General features: G+C 41.4%; 1 long non-coding RNA gene across 2 annotated transcripts in view; it reads right to left on the bottom strand.

The window, feature by feature from the left end:
- The window catches only part of LOC112640940 (uncharacterized), a 93,481-nt gene that overhangs the window by 1,045 nt on the left and 85,347 nt on the right, over positions 1-7,089 (bottom strand). The gene's annotated exons all lie outside the window — the stretch shown is intronic.

Here is a 7,089-nt window from a genome sequence, read left to right as displayed (position 1 = left end):
AGAAATCCTTTCAGCACAGTGGAAAGCCACAGTTACATGCTTTATGGAGAAAATGTAGGAAAGGGGTAAGTATAAGACACCTGGCCTTTTACCAAGAAAGGAATAAAAGCCTGAAATTCTATGTTGGCAACAGAAATAATACATGACAGCCAGACATTCCCTGTGTCCTTTCTGCTCACCCTGCTGCTCTAGAAGCAAAACCCACCAACCAGGTTATTATCCTCCCTGATGCTCAGATGGGTCTCAGTAGTAGGTTCTCAGGCCAGACTTCCAGGTCAGACCCTAGTTTAGTTTAGTTTAGTTTTTGTTTTTAAGATTTTATTTATTGGGATCCCTGGGTGGAGCAGCAGTTTGGCGCCTGCCTTTGGCCCAGGGCGCGATCCTGGAGACCCGGGATTGAATCCCACGTCGGGCTCCCAGGGCATGGAGCCTGCTTCTCCCTCTGCCTGTGTCTCTGCCTCTCTCTCTCTCTCTCTCTTGTGACTATCATAAATAAATAAAAATTAAAAAAAATATTTTATTTATTTATTCATGAGAGACACACACACACAGAGGGGGAGAGACATAGGCAGAGAGAGAAGCAGACTCCATACAGGGAGCCCAATGTGGGACTCTATCCTAGGTCTCCAGGATCGTGCCCTGGGCTGAAGGCAGACCATCAACCTCTGAGCCACCCAAACATCCTCCTAGTTTAGTTCTGTTTCCAGATATGCCTCAGTAGCTAATTGTTGAATTAGTAAGAGTCAGAAAAATAACTGAATGGCTACATTGTAATAGTCAGTACAGACCATATAATTCAAAGGGTCTAATGAAGAGAAAATGAGGGATCCCTGTTCAAAAATTCAAAAGAATTTCAAGATGGCAATGGCAAAGCATTGAACAAGACCTGTTCTTTGTACAGATGCACAGGTTTCATGCCCTTGAAGCCAATCCTGGCTGTAGTATAGAATAAACTGGTGATAGGATATATAACATGGGCTTTCTATTATGGCCACATGCCATCATTCAAAGTCTAAGAGTTGATCTAGTTAATCACCAAAAAAAGTACCAGGTTTGGAAAATGAACCTCAAGTCCATCACTTCTTGCAGGGAATCTAGCTACAGAAAATGAATTTAGGTATGGCTGGGTGGCTCAGTGGTTGAGCATGTGCCTTCAGCTCAGAGCATGATCCTGGGGTCCTGGGATGGAGTCCCACATCAGGCTCCCACAGGGACCCTGCTTCTCCCTCTGCCTATGTCTCTGCCTCTGTGTGTCTCTCATGAATAAATAAGTATATATATTTTAAAAAGGCAGAAAATAGGGCAGCCCGGGTGGTTCAGTGGTTTAGCACTGCCTTCAGCCCAGGGCCTGATCCTAGGGACCTGGATCGAGTCCCACGTCAGGCTCCTGGCATGAAGCCTGCTTCTCCGTCTGCCCGTGTCTCTGACTCTCTCTCTCTCTCTCTCCCCCCCCCCCCCGTGTGTGTGTCTCTCATTAATAAATAAATAAAATCTTAAAAAAAAAAAAGACAGAAAATAAATCTAGATTGTCCTAGTAAAGGAAAAGAGGCAGCCCTAGGTGGAGAAGGATAATCCCTGCACCAACCTTACAGAATCAAATGGCTGTAGGATTCCTAAATAGAACAAAGGCTCACACAAGTAGCCACCCAACTGGCTGCTGTCCCTAGAGGCAGGGAGAGGACAGTGTCACAAGCAAAATGCCTGCTGGCAGGGGTCTACCCAACTTGTTACACTGAGAGGTGGTATACATTCATAGTCATAGCTGATCAACCAGGAAGCTCAGAGGTAGTCATTACGGGTAACAACATAAAGTTACAAATGACCTACAAATAAGGGCAATTGTGGTAAAGAAAAAAATGGGTTGTAAGTAAACAGGGAAAGTATGTATACATAATCCTTTCAAGAATCTTGATTGTGAAATAGAGCATAGAGAAGTAGAAATTGGAAGAGATAATGTGTGGCTTGATTTGTGGAACAAGGAACTGCTATATTTTATTATCAGTACTACAGAAGTATTTGAAATTTTAAGCTTTGTATATATAAGCTATAAAAAATTTTTAACTTTTTAAGTCTTTGGAGACAGACTTTGGTATGGAATTGAACTGGGGGGTTACCTATAGGCTGTCTGGGTGGCTCAGACAGTTAAATGTCTGCCTTCAGCTTAGGTCATGATCTTGGAATCCTGGGCTCAAGTCCCACATCAGGCTCCCTGCTCAGCAAGGAGTCTGCTTCTCCCTCTCCTTCTCCTTCTCCCTCTGTCTCTCTCTCCCTCTCTCCTAAATAAATAAATAAATAAATAAATAAAATCTTTAAAAAGAACTGAACTATGGTTAAGCCTTAGTTTTCTCTTTTGTAAAAACCAGACACTAGTACCCACCTCCAAGTGCTCTGTGAAAACCACTAAAAGATAGGAGGTGATTGGCCCCATTCCTGCACATAGTTAGTGCCCAATTATGGCAGCTTTTATATTAAGAAGGTTTGTACTGCTGTATCCCAAACTCGGGGATCCTAGCACTGAGAGCCACTTGTCCAACATTTAGTCAGTTTAGCAAGCTCCTAATATTTGCCATCATTCTGCAGCTAGGTGCTGTGCAAAAGTGGTGAATGGAAAAAGATACTCTCAGTCCTCATGGAGGTTACAGCCTAGCAGGAAAGCTTGATATTAAGCAAAGCACAAGATATAAATAATTACACATTTTCAAAGTGGTCTGAAGCATAATTATGTTACTGAATGAAATTCACCAAGCCCATCACAAATAAGATCCTAACCCATTCACACCTCTGACCCTCCATTCATATTCAGGTTTCCTAGGAGCACTGTTTCTTCCCTTTGTATGGGACCTTTGCTATTGAAACAGGATAAAACTTAGTACTCACCCAGATTCTATTTTCTTGAAATCAATTATGAAAGCCCAAATCTGAGAACAAAGTGTACCCAGATTCTAAGAATGAGTTAATCTATGTATCCCAGATTTCAAGCCAGCCACAACTCCTTATAGTAAGGGAGAGGTCCTGGGTCAACCAAGTGATGACTGGGTTTAATTTACTTGGGATCTCCCATGCCAAGAAATTGTGTAGAGAGAAGAGCCTTACACGATCCACCTAAGAACTTGCTCGAGATCAACTTTTGAGCACCCATCACTCTGAGTGACATCTGAAACAACACAATAGCAAGACAGGATCAAGACACTGGCCTCTCCTATTTCTCCTGCCCAAGACTCAAGTAGAATATAACCAAGGAAAAGGTTGAAACAGCTAATTAAGACTGAGTGCATATACCCCCTTCTCCTACTATTTCAAGTCACTAAAGACAAGTCTAAGTTAGAAGAGAAAGAAAAAAGCTTCAGCTTTAATACAAGTTTTAATATGAACAGGATTTGGGTCTTAACCATAAAACTAGAACTGTTTAAATAACCAAAATTGATAATACTAATGGAATGGGGCTATAATGTCAGTAAGAGAACTTCCCACCCAGAGAGATAGGGGATCTCAATAGAACACAGCTCATTAGAGTACTGGGAAAACATCATTTTTTCATGCTGGTACCCCAATGAGTTGCTCACTACATGGATTTCCCAATAATTGATCACATTCAACAATATGAATAAATTTATGATGACAAACCAGCTGATACACAGACCCAATCCCTAGAAAATAAACTCCTACTATCTTTCCATTTTACTCCCTCTTGTAGAAAACACCTGTGTTTACCTCCCCATCCAGGCAAAGGTCCAGACATTTTCCATGTTGGACTTCTTGGCAAGTCTTTGTCTTCATCTCCAGTCAGCCCTCCTACATCACCCTTTACTTCTGGTGTCCAGCATGGCTTCTTCTTTTGGATTAGTCCCATTTCCCTCACTTTCTGTCTTCTGTTTCCACAGAATCCTAAACCTTATCTGGGACTACCACATACACAACTCTAAAGGGATCCATTCAAATCAAAGCTCACTTGCATGGCACTCCTGGAGTTTCACAAAACATAGTCTCTATATCCTCATCTGGTAGTCCTACCTTTAGAGCTGACATGTAAAAAAATAAGTATTCTTTGTAAACAATTTTATATTGCTCCATAAACCAGGAAGTTGTCTTAAAGCCTTAGCACCTATAATAACATTTTCATAAAACACCTGTTCAAATAATATTTGTTATAAATTAATTATTTGACTTATACCAGGGCCCTGCTTTCTTTAATGATTTATGTGACGATCAACACATTAGTTCCTGATGGGTCTGACCCCATGAGGAATGTAAGCAAAGTACCTCACATTGTGTGTCCTGCTATTTGTTGTCATATGGTTGTCAAAAAATAAGGGACTGGCTTTTACATGAAGTTTTAGAGGTATGTGAGAAACTGAAAAGTAGGAGTTTGATGGCATGAGCCTAGAGCTATCACTCCTTCCATAATTTGAAGCTCTGGCTAAGTGTAGAACTAACAACTAAGAAAATATTTTACTTTTCTCTAAATAGGCACGATGCCTCAAAAGTATTTAGAAACTTAATCAGCTAGCTTCCTTCACAGAGGAAATCATTGCTTTCCAGATTCCAGAGAGCCTAATGTCAGGGAATAGTACTATTGAGAAAATTCCTTCTGAGTTTCCTGTTCTACCTGCACCTTCTGCACCATCACCATGAATATCACACATGAACACACACACACAATTTTGAGCCAACCTGAAGAATGTGGGTAGTTTAAAGAATTATTTGGATATAAATTTATCAATTTTGGTCAGGAAACAAAATAATTCTATAAAACTGAACTTATTTTCTTCACCCACACCTCCTTCTAAGTTCTTATGTCAATGAGAGAAAAATATCGTACTGCCAAGGCATTAAAATCAGAGACCAGGAGACCATCCTCTGACCCTCCAATTTCCTCACATGTTATATCCAATTAGTCAACGAGTCTTATCAGTAACCTCTCCTTTACCTTTATCACTCTCTGCCTCACCTTCAGTGAGGCTGCCTTAGTTCAGTGCCCATCATCATCTCCTAGATAAAGATGGTTCCCACCTGATCTCTCTGTCTTCAATATACCCACCCAACATATCTACTACATTGCCCTCAAAGAAACCAGAGTGGGACTAAACTAGCTCCTGAACGGCTTTCACAATAAAGTCTAAATGCCATGAAAGCAGAGACTATGCCTGTTTATACATTCTTTTTGCCAAGCAGCTAGCACAAAGGTACCACAATATTTGTCAAATTAATGAGTACTAGGCCTCAATCACTTGGCTCTGGACTCTACTTCTCTATCTCTTATTGCACCATACCCATTGGTCTTACAGCTTCAATCAGTCAAAGACTTTTAGGTTTCCCACAAGTCTACACTGTTTTACATCTCTAGGTCTTTCTCAAGGCCACCTCACTCCCCTCACTCTTCTCCACTTCTAACCCCGTCATTTTCATTGTCCCCTGTGTGCCTTCTGGCCACATGCTCCTTTTTGAAAATTCTAGTCCTAATGCCTCTCCTGGCTGCCTTCCCAACTCTCACAGAGAATGGAACACTGTTTTTGCGTCCTACTTTCTATTCTTCATATACTATTCTAACTCCCAAATGCATTCATTGATGACTTGACAGAAGCCCTCCTTTAGCCCCCTCAACTATACTGTGAGTTCTCTTGAGAACAGGACTGTGTCCTGGGGAAAAAGAATAAAAGAAGAAAGAGGGAAGGGTAAGGCACTGGATATTCAAATGCACATACAAATACAGAAACTTGGAGGCTCAGTGATTGACCATCTGCCTTCTGCTCAGGTCATGATCCCACGGTCCTGGGATCGAGTCCCACATCAGGCTCCCTACAGGGTGCCTGCTTCTCCCTCTGCCTATGTCTCTGCCTCTCTTTGTGTGTCTCTCGTGAATAAATAAATAAAATATTTTTTAAAAAATACAGAAACTTTCCCATTCCCTTTTCTTACCCTTCATATCCATCTGTTACCAAGTCCTGTCAATTATGAATATCACAAAAAGCCTTCCACCTGTCTCTATCCCTTAGTTCATGCTCCCAGCATCTGTCACCTGGATTCTTATACAACAATTTTCCATTTTGTCCTGCCCAAAAGCATCCAGTCATGTTGGTAGTAAGGAGAACATGGACAAAATACAGTCCAAACTTAGCTCCAAGATCAAGGTTGAAGGAACAATATTTGACCATATGTCTGCCCAGAGAGAGCAGACAAATTCTATAAATTCTAATTCATAGAAGTTGTTTTCTAATTCACACAAGACATATGGGCTACCAATGTGGCCGTGTTTCAAACCATTCTTGATCCTGTGATTAGAGTCTTTCTAAAGTACAAATATGATCCTGTCACTCTTCTTTGCTCTTGGTGTAAAGTTCAAGCCCCATGATATGAATGAATGCCTTCCATGTTCCACCTCCAATTTACCACTCCCCTCTCAGGTCTCACACCTTCTCACATAGTATTTACTGGGCTCCATCCACCCTTTCTCAATATGTTGCAAGATCTCATCGCCAGGCTATGAAGTGTTTTTCATTCTCCTAAAAGTCCCCTCTCCATCACCTCTTCATTTCCATCCTGTAGTAACAAGGATAACTCATGCCCATACCTTGTGTCCTAGACTTGGTGTCACTCCCCTGGAAGCAGTCCCTAACTTCTTCAATCCCTCTTCTGATTGGGTTCAGTCCTCCCGTCTTTTCATTCTCACCCTTGGCATAATACTTAATCCTCTGTGTTTTAATTGACAATTTACTTATCTCTCTTTCCCTCCAGAAGATGAGCTCTTAAGGGAGGAGACAATTTCTTATCACCATTATATCCCCCAATGACTACTGCCATGCTGAATAAATGAAAGCACAGGGGTGCCAGGGTGGCTCAGTCTGTTAAGCTTTAGACTCTTGATATGGGCTCAGGTCATGATCTCAGGGTTGTGAGATCAAGCCCTGCATCAGGCTCTGTGCTAGAATTCTTTCTCCCTCTCCCTCTGCCAACCCCCCACCACCATGCATGTGTTCTATCTCTCTCAAAAAAAAACAAAAAAAAACATAGAATTTGTCTTTTCCAGAAAACCAGTTAGAATAAATCCATCCCAAAGCTAACAAAAGGGCCACAAAAGAAAACTAGTCATAA

The sequence above is a fragment of the Canis lupus genome, chromosome 6 (assembly GCF_003254725.2).
Source record: "Canis lupus dingo isolate Sandy chromosome 6, ASM325472v2, whole genome shotgun sequence".
In the NCBI taxonomy this organism is placed as follows: Eukaryota; Metazoa; Chordata; class Mammalia; order Carnivora; family Canidae; genus Canis; species Canis lupus.
Note: the sequence above shows the minus strand (reverse complement) of the source record. Positions and strands in the feature narration are given on the sequence as shown.